The following is a 13,902-nucleotide window of genomic DNA, read 5'->3' on the forward strand; positions in this document are numbered from 1 at the left end:
CAGGGTGAAGATACTGTGCAGTGCCTTTATAACGGTGGCTGAGGTCATGTCAGGACAGGGGATAGCGAAGGGGAAGCTCCCAGGACGATACTTAATATCATACGTATAGATAGAGAGTTCGATTCTCCACCTCAAGAGTTTGTCATTTTTTATTTTGCCCCATTGTGCGTTGTCGAACATAAAGGCGACCGACCGCTGGTCGGTGACGAGGGAGAACCGTCCACCGGTTAGGTAGTGCCTCCAGTGCCACACAACTTCCACAATGGCTTGCGCTTCCTTCTCGACAGAGGAGTGTCGCATCTCGGAGGCGTGGAGGGTACTAGAAAAGAAGGCTACTGGCCTGCCCGCCTGGTTGAGGGTGGCGGCCAGGGCGGCGTCTGACACATCGCTCTCTACTTGGAAAGGGATGGACTCATCCACTGCGTGCATCCCGGCTTTGGCAATATCGCCTTGATGCGGCTGAAGCCCAAGCGGGCCTCAGCCGTCAGGGGGAATATAGTGGCTTTGAGAAGTGGGCGGGCTTTGTCCGCATAGGTGGGGACCCACTGGGCGTAGTAGGAAAAGAGCCCCAGGCAGCGTTTGAGGGCCTTGTGGCTGTGGGCAAAGGGGAGTTCTTTGACAACCGCATGCGGTTGGGGTCGGGCCCTAGGACTCCGTTTTCCATGACATAGCTGAGGATGGCTAGCCGGGTTGTGCGAAAAACACACTTCTCTTTGTTATATGTGAGCTTGGGGGATTGGGCGGCCTGGAGGAACCTCTGGAGGTTGGCGCCGTGGTGCTGCTGATCATGGCCGCAGATGGTAACATTGTCCAAGTACGGGAATGTAGCCCACAACCCGTACTGGTCCACCATTCGGTCCATCGTTCTCTGAAAAACCGAGACCCCATTAGTGATGCCGAAAGGGACCCTGAGGAAGTGGAAAAGTCGACCGGCTGCTTCAAAAGCAGTGTAGTGGCGCTCTTCCGGGCGGATTGGGAGCTGGTGGTAGGCAGACTTCAGATCGACTGTGGAGAACACCCGGTACTGTGCGATGTGGTTGACCATCTCCGCTCTGCAGGGGAGGGGGTACGCATCCAGTTGCGTGAAACGGTTAATGGTCTGGCTGCAGTCCACAACCATCCGACTTTCCCCAGTCCTGACAATCACCACTTGTGCTCTCCAGGGGCTGTTGCTGGCTTCGATGACCCCCTCCCTCAAGAGTCGCTGGACCTCTGACTTGATGAAAGCCATGTCTTGCGAACTGTACCGCCTGCTCCTGGTGGCGATGGGCTTACAGTCGAGGGTGAGGTTTGCAAAAAGCGAAGGGGGGCGGTGACCTTAAGGGTTGCGAGGCTACATACAGTGAGGGGTGTAGGGGTCCGCTGAACTTTAGCGTCAGGCTTCGGTGACTGCATTGGAAGTCGAGTCCAAGCAGTAGGGGTGCGCAGAGGTGAGGGAGGACGTACAGTTTAAATTGGGCCTACTCAGCGCCCTGTATCGCGAGGTTCGCGACACAGTACCCCCGGATCTGTACCAAATGGGATCCGGAGGCGAGGGAGATTGTCTGGGACACGGGGTAGATGTGGAGGGAGCAACGCCTTACCGTGTCGGGGTGGACGAAGCTCTCTGTGCTCCCAGAGTTGAAAAGACAGGGGGCCTCATGCCCATTGACCCGGATGGCCATCATCGAGTTCTTCAGGTGTTTTGGCCGCAACTGGTCGAGGGTGACTGCACCGAGCTGCGGGTAGTCTGCGTAGTTGGAGGTATCGGAGTCACAAGGTGGCAGCCCCCACGGGTCGCACGTGTCGGGCTGGGTCGGAGACGGCGACCAAGATGGCCACCCCCTTCGGTTGCATGTGTCGGTTGGTGCTGAAGATGGCGGCCAATATGGCCGCCACCACGGGTCGCACGTGCCGGGCTGGGTTAAAGATGGCGGCCACCACGAGCTGCACGAGGCGGATGACGCGTCTGAAGGGGGCGGTGCCGTTAGGCACGCAGACACATTGTGGGGTCTGCGGGCCTGTGGGTCCATGGCTCAGGCCTGGTACGCTTTCGACTTCGGGGCTTTGGACAGACTCTGGCGAAATGTCCCTTTTTGCCGCAGTCGCTGTATGTCGCGGTGCGGGCTGGGCAACGCTGCCAGGGGTGTTGGCTCTGACCGCAGAAGTAGCAAGGCGGTCCCCCGAGCGTAACGGGCAGCCGCGCGGCACAGGCCTGGGACATAGTCGGGTCTGGTGGAGGCCGCGACTGTGGTGCCCATGAGGGGTTCGCTGGGTCTGCCGGGAACGCGCTGTGCTCTGGTAGGCCACCTCTAACGAGGAGGCTAGCTTTACCGTGTCCTGTAGGTCAGTGGCCCTGTTTTCCAGCTGCCGGATGTAGTTGGACCAGACCCCAGCCATGTAGGTGTGTCGGATCATCAGCTTCATATGCTCGTCAGCCTTCACATCCTTGTAGTTGCAGTTGCGGGCGAGTAGAGTCAGGTTCTCCAGGTACTCGTCCAGCGATTCCCCGGCGTGTTGTCGGCGGGTAGTGAGGAGGTGCCACGTGAACACTTTGTTCTGCATCCTGAATTGTACCCGAGATTTGGTGGCTCACCCGGGCGTGGAGGAGGCGCAGCTTCAGGGCGTCGGAGGGAGGCGTTGCAGAGGAGTCGAGGTAGGCCTCAAAACAGTGGAGCCAGTGGGAGAAGATTTCCTTAGCTTCTGCTGCTCGTGCGTCGAGTTCCAATTTATCAGGCTTCAGAGCGGCTTCCATAGTGATGTCTTTGTGTAATAAATTGATGTACCATTAATCCACTGCTAGACGATGAGAGCGAGAGAACATAGGCTTTATTACACAAGAACTTGCCTGCCTGAGATCGCTGTAACAACTGAGCGCTGCCCCAAGGCGGCAGGTCTACATACCGTCTGAGGGGGGCGGAGCCAGAGGCGGAGCCCACTAGGGTTCCAGTACACTGCATGGAAAAGGGATCATATTACAATACTCTACAGGCAACTTATTCTGGTGAATACATTCACCACAACATGCGTTCAATTCCATGAATCCGAAAGCAGACAAATCAATACAATCCTTCACAGCCACCCTAGAAATAGTGGCGAAGAAATGTGTGTTTGGAACTCTCACCGAAGACCTGATCAGGGATTGAGTAGTTTGTGGCTGAGCACGTGAAATATCATGACATTCAAGGCTATGGGCCAAGTGCTGGAAAGTGGCAGTGACAGGGGGCGAGCAGTGAGGGGAGGGGGTGTGGGGGCTCTACCAGGTCAGACTGCCAAGACCTCCCTTCAAGGGCCTCGATGCACTCCCCCTCTGCCCACAAACATAAAGGGATTAGTGTACCCCCGCCCACCAAAAACATAACAGGATTAATTTAGATTTAGTGTAGTTTTGTTGGTACAAATTCAATGGGCGCAAGGGCCTCTTCTATACTGTATGATTCTGTGATAAGCAGTCCACTTGACTGGCACTCCATCTACCACTTGAAACATTCACTCCCTCCACATTAAGGGCATTTAAATGGTCACTGGATAAACATGTGGATGATAATGGAATAGTGTAGATGGGCTTTAGATTGGTTTCACAGGTCGGCGCAACATTGAGGGCCAAAGGGCCTGTACTGCGCGTTAATGGTCTATATTGTTCTAATCACGGCACGGTGGCACAGTGGTTAACACTGCTGCCTCACAGCACCAGGGACCCAAGTTCAATTCCGACCTCGGGTGGCTGTCTGTGTGGAGCGTGTACATTCTCCCCGTGTCTGCGTGCGTTTCTCTGGGTGTTCCGGTTTCCTCTCACAGTCCAAAGATGTGCAGGTTAGGAGGGTTGAGCATGCAAAGTTGCCTGTTAGATGGGTTTACGGGGATAGGGCAGGGGTGTGGGCCTGGGTGACGTGCTCTTTCAGGCGGTTGGTGCAGACTCAATGGCCTTCTTCTGCATTGTAGGGATTCTATGATTCTATGAACTGGCGCCAAGTGGCAGCCATGTGTACCACCGACAAGATGCACTGCAGTAAATCACCAATGCTTCTGCCATCTTAAAGGCAAGGGCAACAGATGCAAGGGAATGCCAGCATAGCAAGTACCCCTCCAAGTCACACACCACGCTGGTTGCTGGTTAAGTGTTTTATTTTTACCTGTATTTAAGTTGGGCAGTTCCTAAACTCTAGACACTACACTTGTAGTGTCCCCCACCCTTCCACCTTCTTTAACCTAAGGGGTAGAGTGAATAACAGGTAAGCTCTTTCTTTCTTTTTCTTTTTTTTTATCGCGAGGGGATGGCAGGGAAGGCAGTGCAATGTTCCTCCTGCAGAATGTTTGAGGTGAGGGACGCCATCAGTGTCCCTGCTGATTTCACATGATTTCACCTGTGGGAAGTGCACCCATTTCCAGCTTCTCAGAAACCGCATTAGGGAACTGGAGCTGGGGCTGGATGAACTTCGGATCATTCGGAAGGCAGAGGTGGTCATAGATAGTAGCTTCAGGGATGTAGTTACTCCGAAGAATCAAGATAGATGGGTGACGGTGAGAGGGGCTGAGAGGAAGCAGTCAGTGCAGGGATCCTCTGTGATTGTTCCCGTCAGTAACAAGTATACCATTTTGGATACTGTTGAGAAGGACGACCTACCAGGGGTAAGCCACGGTGAACGGATCTCCAGCACTGAGTCTGTCCCTGTGGCTCAGAAGGGAAGGAGGGGGAGCAGGAGAGCAATAGTTATTGGGGACTCGATAGTTAAGAGGGACAGATAGACGGTTCTGTGGCAACGAAAGAGACTCACGGATGGTTTGTTGCCTCCCGGGTGCCAGGGTCCGTGACATCTCGGACCATGTTTTCAGAATCCTTAAGGGGGAGGGGGAACAGTCACAAGTCGTGGTACACATCGGTACCAATGACATAGGTAAGAGAAGGGACAGGGATTTAAAACAGGAATTTAGGGAGTTAGGGTGGAAGCTGAGAGCCAGGACAAACCATGTTGTCATCTCTGGTTTGTTGCCGGTGCCACGTGCTAGTGAGGTGAGGAACAGGGAGAGAGGGCAGATAAACACGTGGATGCAGGGATGGTGTAGGAGGGAGGGTTTCAGGTACGTGGATAATTGGAGCACATTCTGGGCAAGGTGGGACCTGTACAGACAGGACAGTTTGCACCTGAACCAGAGGGGCACCAATATCCTGGGAGGGAAATTTGCTACGGCTCTTCGGGGGGTTTAAACTAATTTGTCAGGGGGCTGGGAAAACGAGCTGTAGTCCAGAAGCCAGTGTTGAGAGTAGTGAGGTACTGAGGAGGGTATCAAGGTCGCAGGTGTGTACTGGCAGACAGAAAGATGGGTTGAAGTGTGTCTACTTCAATGCAAGGAGCATCCGGAATAAGGTAGGTGAACTTGGAGCATGGATTGGTACTTGGGACTACAGTGTTGTGGCCATTATGGAGACATGGTTAGAACAGGGACAGGAATGGTTGTTGGAAGTTCCGGGGTATAGATGTTTCAATAAGAGTAGGGAAGGTGGTAAAAGAGGTGGAGCAGTAGCATTGTTAATCAAGGATAGCTGAACGGCTGCATAAAGGCAGTCCGAAGGGGATCTGCCTACTGAGGTAATATGGGCTGAAGTTAGAAATAGGAAAGGAGCGGTCCCATTGTTAGGAGTTATCTATAGGCCCCCAAATAGTAATAGAGATGTGGAGGAAGAAATTGCAAAACAGATTATAGATAGGTGTGGAGGTCTCAGGGCAGTTGTCATGGGTGACTTTAACTTTCCAAATATTGATTGGAACCTCTATAGATCGAACAGTTCGGATGGGGCAGTTTTTGTACAGTGTGTGCAGGAGGGTTTCCTGACACAATATGTGGATAGGCCGACAAGAGGGGGGCCACATTGGATTTGGTACTGGGTAATGAACAAGGCCAAGTGTTAGATTTGTTTGTGGGAGAGCACTTTGGAGATAGTGACCACAATTCAGTGTCTTTCACTATTGCAATGGAGAGGGATAGGGCCATACGGCAGGGCAAGGTTTATAATTGGGGGAGGGGTAATTATGATGCGATTCGGCAAGAATTAGGGAGCATAAGATGGGAACAGAAACTGTCAGGGAAAGGCACAAATGAAAAGTGGAGCTTGTTCAAGGAACAAATACTGCGTGTCCTTGATAAGTGTGTCCCTGTCAGGCAGGGAGGAAATGGCCGTGTGAGGGAACCATGGTTCACAAACGAGGTTGAATGTCTTGTCAAGAGGAAAAAGGAAGAGTATGTAAGGATGAGAAAACAAGGTTCAGTTGGGTGGCTTGAGGGTTACAAGATAGCAAGGAATGAGCTAAAAAAAAAGGGCTTAGGTGAGCTAGGAGGGGGTATGAGAAGTCCTTGGCGGGTCGGATCAAGGAAAACCCCAAGGCTTTTTACTCTTATGTGAGAAATAAAAGAATGATCAGGGTGAGGGTAGGGCCAGTCAAGGATAGTAGTGGGAACTTGTGCATGGAGTCAGAATAAATAGGAGAGGCGTTGAATGAATACTTTTCTTCAGTGTTCACAAAGGAGAGGGGCCATGTTGTTGAGGATGAGAGTGTGATTCAGGTGGGTAGGCTGGAGGAGGTAGATGTTCTGAGTGAGGATGTATTAGCAATTTTGAAAAACCTGAGGGTCGATAAGTCCCCTGGGCCAGATGGGATATATCCAAGGATTCTTTGGGAGGCAAGGGATGAGACTGCAGAGCCTTTGGCTTTGATCTTTGGGTCCTCACTATCCACGGGGATAGTGCCAGAGGACTGGAGAGTGGTGAATTTTGTTCCTCTGTTCAAGAAAGGGAATAGGAATGACCCTGGTAATTATAGGCCAGTTAGTCTTACTTTGGTGGTCGATAAGTTAATGGAAAAGGTCCTGAAGGATAGGATTTATGACCATTTGGAAAGATGCAGCTTAATCCGGGATAGTCAACACGGATTCGTGAAGGGCAAGTCTTGCCTCACAAATTTGATTGAATTCTTTGAGGAGGTAACTAAGTGTGTAGATGAAGGTAGAGCAGTTGATGTCGTGGTATACATGGATTTTAGTAAGGCATTTGATAAGGTTTCCCATGGTCGGCTCATGAAGAAGGTAAGGAGGTGTGGGATAGAGGGAAATTTGGCCAATTGGATAAGTAACTGGCTATCACATAGAAGACAGCGGGTGGTGGTGGATGGAAAATTTTCAGACTAGAGACCAGTTACCAAAGGTGTACCACAGGGATCAGTGCTGGGTCCTCTGCTATTTGTGATTTTTATCAATGACTTGGAGGAGGGAGCTGAAGGGTGTGTCAGTAAATTTGCTGATGACACCAAGATTGGTGGAGTAGTGGATGAGGTGGAGGGCTGTTGTAGGCTGCAAAGAGACATTGATAGGATGCAGAGCTGGGCCGAAAACTGGCAGATGGCGTTTAACCCTGATAAGTGCGAGGTGATTAATTTTGGTAGGAAAGATTTGAATGCGGATTACAGGGTCAACGGCAGGGTTCTGAGGAATGTGGAGGAACAGAGAGATCTTGGAGTTCATTCCACAGATCTCTGAAGGTTGCCACTCAAGTGGATAGAGCCATGAAGAAGGCTTATAGTGTGTTAGCGTTTATTAACAGGGGGCTTGAGTTTAAGAGCCGCGGGGTTATGCTGCAACTATACATGACCCTGGTGAGACCATATTTGGAGTATTGTGGGCAGTTCTGCTCACCTCATTATAGGAAGGATGTGGAAGCATTGGAAAGGGTGCAAAGGAGATTTACCAGGATGCTGCCTGGTTTGCAGGAAAGGTCTTATGAGGAAAGGTTGAGGGAGCTAGGGCTTTTCTCTTTGGAGCGGATGAGGATGAGAGGTGACTTAATAGAGGTTTATAAGATGATGAGGGGGATAGATAGAGTGGACGTTCAGAGACTATTTCCTCAGGTGGATGTAACTGTTACAAGGGGGCATAACTATAAGATTCAGGGTGGGAGATATAGGTGGGATGTCCGAGGTAGGTTCTTTACTCAGAGAGTGGTTAGGGTGTGGAATGGACTGCCTGCTGTGATAGTGGAGTCGGACACTTTAGGAACTTTCAAGCGGTTATTGGATAGGCACATGGAGCACACCAGAATGACAGGGAGTGGGATAGCTTGATCTTGGTTTCGGACAATGCTCGGCACAACATCGAGGGCCGAAGGGCCTGTTCTGTGCTGTACTGTTCTATGTTCTATGTATATTGCATTCCTGTCGCTGGGTCAAAGTCCTGGAACTCCCTCCCTAAAGCAGTGTACCTACACTACATGGACTGCAGTGGTTTAAGGCAGCGTTTCAAGGGCAATGAATCTGGCTTGGCAGTGATGCCAGAATCCGATGAAATAATATATTTTTTTAAAAGCTGTAGCATTTGGCTGAGGATTTAGATATTGTCCCAACTTGCAGGAAATGAAAAAAAATGAAAATCGCTTATTGTCACAAGTAGGCTTCAAATGAAGTTACTGTGAAAAGCCCCTAGTCGCCACATTCCGCCGCCTGTTTGGGGAGGCTGGTATGGGAATTGAACCGTGCTGCTGGCCTGCCTTGGTCTGCTTTCAAAGATAGCGATTTAGCCCTGTGCTAAACCAGCCCTGAGAAGTTGCTGTATTCCACTTTCATGGGCCATGGGCATTCTTTGCAATAAGTAACAGCACTGTAACAGTTTGGAAGGCAGGAAAATCTGAAACATGCAGGAAGAGGGATCCTTACCCATCCGAGAACGACCGGGGTAGCACTTTAGCTCTTTGCCGTCATCTTTAAGAATGCAGCGTCGACCAGATTTTATTTTAGTCTGTGCCAAGTTTGTGCCGATAAATATATTTTCCATATGTGAATAAGTTTAAGATTGATTGCAAAGCACAGCCCTGGCATCCAGTCTCAGTGTTTTTCCATTTACAAACAACCATTATTGTAGTTACCAGTGGAATTTTTGAAAAAAAAATAGCACTTGCATGAATCTAGTTCAATTTGTTAAGTGCTCTGTTTTTGGCTGCTATTCTTTGCAACACCTGTGTGATAAATCAGACTTATACAGGGATTTAATGTTACCATTGGACCAAAGGCTGACTTTTCAAGCCAAAAGCAATGATCTCACCCCAACTGTATTTCCATTCATTTTGTCGGAGAAGGAATAGCAGGAAAGGTCATGTGACAGTGGATGAGGAGGGAAGAACCAGCACCAGGCCCAATGCCAGGAAAGAATACATCAGCTCAAAAGTGGTAGACAGAGATCATTTGAAATGAAATGAAAATCGCTTATTGTCACAAGTAGGTTTCAAATGAAGTTACTGTGAAAAGCCCCGAGTCGCCACATTCCGGCGCCTGTTCAGGGAGGCTGGTACGGGAATTGAACCTTGCTGCTGGCCTGCCTTGGTCTGCTTTCAAAGCCAGCGATTTAGCCCTGTGCAAAACCAGCCCCAACTTGTGCATCGCGCTGGTACTCTGGGGAAAGACTCACATCAAATCTGCAGTTGTGTGTGTGGCAGTGATCAAGGCATCCCAGTCCGCACACAGTGATGTCCCAACAATCAGACATAGGATGATTTTTACATTCCCAGTGCAGAGTTTCATATCTTCTGGAGGAAGAAAAACATCCGGTAAGTGTTGTTTGGACTCTGCATTATCATCAATGTCATCATCACCGATCCTGAGAATTAATGTCCTGTCAATGCAGACTTTGCATGACAAAAGAGATAGAAATTAAGATAAAGAAGAAAAAAGTGTGTTAAAGACTGATGCCAGGTCAAAAATACAATTGAGAAGCAGGCAGAATCTTCTTTGGTGATCACCCGCTAACGAGTATGATTGTCCACCTAAGAAACTCTGTGTTACTGGTCATGGGTTCAGTGGGTTCTTTCAGGGCTGATGAGCCCGATCCTAGAGCCACATCTTGGACCACACACGTGGCGGGTGTTTCCGGGAGATGGGATCAGTCCTACTGTGTGTGTGTTGGGGAGGGGGGGAATCTCGGTGACTGGGAATCTCCCTAGTGATGCAGCCTTCAGCCACCATCACAGCCGTTGATACCATATGAGTATCACCTGCCTACTCCATCATTGAGGACTTTTTTGGATTGCGCTTTGTCTGGTTCCTCCCCTCTGACCTTGTCAGGAACATCTGACTCCTGAAGGCATTGCTCTTGGGATCAACGGAATGTTCAAGCCTCTCCGCCACAGCAAGGTGGCAATCCAAGGAAAGGGAGGCTGAATATAGAAAGTTCAGAGGGGAGGTGAAAAAGAAAATAAGAGAAGCAAAGAGGGTGTATGAGACAAGACTGGCAGCTAACAAAAAATTGAATCTCAAAGTCTTTTATTGGCAATAAAAAGTAAAGGGTTGGTAAAAGGAGGATCGCGGCTGATTAGGGACCAAAAAGGATTTACCCATGGAGGCAGAGAGCATAACTGAGGTATTAAATGTATTATTTACATTTGTGTCTCCCAAGGAAGAGGAGGCTATCCAGGCCTTAGTGTAAGAGGAGGTAATTCAGATGTGAAAAGAATTTAAAATTGATCAGCAGGAGCAGCATGAAGCTGTATGTGCTCAAAGTTGAATATCACCAGAACTGGAAGAGATGCATCCAATTATACTGAGGGAGAGTGAGTGGAAATTTCAGAGGCGCAGGGTATAATTTTTTCAGGTTTCCTTAGACTCAGGAGTGGTGCCAGAGGGCTGGAGAATTGCAAACGTCACACCCTTATTCAAAAAATGGCCTAACTGGCCAGTCCATTTAACTTCACCGGTGGGTGGAGGACATAGATATTCAGGTAAGGGGCAGGACAGTTAGAGGGGATTTGAGGAAAAACTTGGAACTCACTGCCAGAAAGTGTGGTAAAGGTGGGAACCCTCACAACCTTTAAGAAGCATTTAGGTAAGCATATGAAATGCCATAGCATACAAGGCTACAGACCAAGTGCTGGAAAATGGGATTAGAATAGATAGGTGCTTGATGGCCAGCAGAGATATGATGGGCCGAAGAGCCTTTTTTGTGCTGTAAAACTATGTCTATGACTCTATAAAACACCTAGAAACAATATTTGGGACCAAATTAATAGACACATGAACAAATTTGAGTTAAGGATAGCTAGCATGAATTTCTTAGGCAAAGTTTTGTTTAACTAACTTACTGGAGTGTGTTGAATAGGCAACAGAAAGAATTAATGAGGGTAACATTGTTGATGTGATGTACGAGGACTTCCAAAAGGCTTTTAATACAGTGCCACACAACAAGCTTGTGAGGAAAGGGAAAGTAGCACGTGGATATGAAATTGGCTGAGGGACAGGAATCAGAGGTTATCAGTTACCGGATGTTTTCGGGCTGGAGAAGGTTAATGAGGGAGTTCCTCAGAGTTTAATGTTGGGACCCTTGCTTTTCTCAATTGCTTTTCACAATTACAAAATTTATGGATGATACAAAACTGGAAACATTGTAAACTGTTAAGGGGATAGTGCAGAACTTCAAAAAATCATAGACAAGGTGGTGGAATGAGCGAACAGGTGGCAGATGAAGTTCAATGTGGAGAATGTGAGGTGATTCATTTTGGTTGGAAGAATATGGAGAGATAAAATAAAATAAAATGTACAACTCTAATGGGGTGCAGGAGCAGAGGGACCTGGGTGCATATGTGCCTGAGTCATTTTAGGTGGCAGGACAGGTTGAGAGTGTGGTTAATAAAGCATTAGTATCCAAAGCTTCATAAATAGGGGTGTAGAGTACAAGAGCAAGGAGGGGATGCTGAGGTTGTATAAAACACTAGATTGGCCACAGCTGAGAATTGCGTCCAGTGAAGGGTGTGAAGGCATTGGAGAGAATGCAGAGAAGATTCATGAGAATGATTCCAGGGATGAGAAAAAAGTTATAAAGATAAACTGGAGAAGTTAGAATGGTTTTCTGTGGTGGCTGACCCTTTAAGGGCGATACAGCGGAGTAAAGGTCACATGGCCTATATGGCCAATCGGGACTCAGAGTGTGGAATCACCCCCTGATGAGAGAGGCTCTCAGATAAAGGGACATCTGGGATCTCGCTGCAGCCAACAACAGGAGCGGCACCAGCAGAGCTGCTAATGAAACTGGGCCTCATGTTTCCATTTGCAAGGGAAGGTGGAAGCCAGTCAAAGTGATCAGAAAGCAAGCCATGATTCACATAGTACAGCGCGATCATTTATGGTAAATGAAGCTGTATACATGTGAAACTTCGGTCGTGGATCAAGTTGGATCACCGGAATTAATGTCTCTAAGACCGGACCCCTTTCATACAAAGTGGGCGTGGAGGAACAGATCGTTCATAAGCATGTAGACCACTTCTTAAAAATTTATTTTTTTGAATAATTTTTTAAATTTGGAGTACCCAATTCATTTTTTCCAATTAAGGGGCAGTTTAGCGTGGCCAATCCACCTACCCTGCACATCTTTGGGTTGTGGCGGTGAAACCCACGCAAACACGGGGAGAATGCGCAAACTCTACATGGACAGTGACTCAGAGCCGGGATCGAACCTGGCACCTCAGCACCGTGAGGTTGCAGTGCTAACCACTGTGCCACCGTACTGCCCCAGCATGTAGATCACTTGAGCATTAGGGAAACTCTCCAGCAATCAATGTTGCCATCAAGAAACGTTTTCGGGGCGGCATGTGGCACAGTGGTTAGCACTGGGACTGCGGCGCTGAGGACCTGGATTCGAATCCCGGCCCCGGGTCACTGTCCGTGCGGAGTTTGCACATTCTCCCCATGTCTGTGTGGGTTTCACTCCCACAACCCAAAGATGTGCAGGTTAGGTGGATTGGCCACGCTAAATTGTCCCTTAATTGGGAAAAAAAATAATTGGGTACTCTAAATTGGATATTAGAATCCTGACTATGCAGTCTTGATTTTTTTTTAACTTCCATTCACCCTTTCTCATCTCCTGCCATTTTCTTTCTTTTCCCCTGTGCTATGGAACAGCTGCACTCAGCATGCTGAACCAACTCTCCACGTACGGTAGCAGCAGGGGTGCAGTGGGACAACGCAACATCTTGTAACTGCAAGAAACATTGTGGAACTGTGCGCCAAACTGCAAGATAAAACCGGTCGCTGTATTCATAAATAAACACATTTGAAAATAATATTGCACGGGAAATTGAAAGAAAGAATTTAATTGCATTGCAAGGTGGATTTATGCAAATTACTAAAGCTCCAATTATTGAGCAATATTGGTGAATCATATTCTGCTGAGTCAAAGTCTCACTTAGTGGGTGGAATTTTACACATCACGTAGGAGTGGATGTTGTGTCTGCCGTCCAGCTGCAACTGCTAGGAGGCTTCAGCCAGTCTGCCCACCCTCGGGTCAATTGATGCCCTTAGGTTGGCCAATTAATGATTACTTAAGGATCTCTTCCCAGGGTTGTCCTGCCAAGTGGCGAGGCTACCAGGTAAAACTTGCTGGCCTTTTTGCAGGCTGAGAGGTGTCCCTCCTGTTCAGGCACCACATGGCCAAGAGTCCATCACACCCCTCCCTGCCCCACACTACTGCTGCACCCAAATCTTCCCCACCCGCTTTCCCAGACACAATCCTCCAACCCCCAAGTAGCCAGGATACGTTAGACCTCCCCCTGGCGGAAGACACCAACTAACCTTTTAATTTGGCTCTATCCCCAATTGTCAATGGGGGCTCCCTGCAGTCCCAGTAGTGGCCATCACTCCTGGTGGCATTGCTGGGATACAGAAGTTGCCAACAGTGTAATTGGCCGGCAGCCTTGGAGGTGACACCTCCTTGCAAATGGGGGGAAAGTCAACCGATGTTGGGCAACCCAGACAGTTGGAGGAGGGATCGCCCCAACCTTTCAGCTGGAGGGTGAAGAAACCATCTTGTAGCGCACAATGACTTACGAGAGAGACGAGTAGAGATGAAGTCGATGAGGCTTTATTGAGCGAGACTTGTCCCCAGCAGTTCAGCAACAGA

Source organism: Scyliorhinus torazame, chromosome 2, assembly GCF_047496885.1.
Source record: "Scyliorhinus torazame isolate Kashiwa2021f chromosome 2, sScyTor2.1, whole genome shotgun sequence".
In the NCBI taxonomy this organism is placed as follows: Eukaryota; Metazoa; Chordata; class Chondrichthyes; order Carcharhiniformes; family Scyliorhinidae; genus Scyliorhinus; species Scyliorhinus torazame.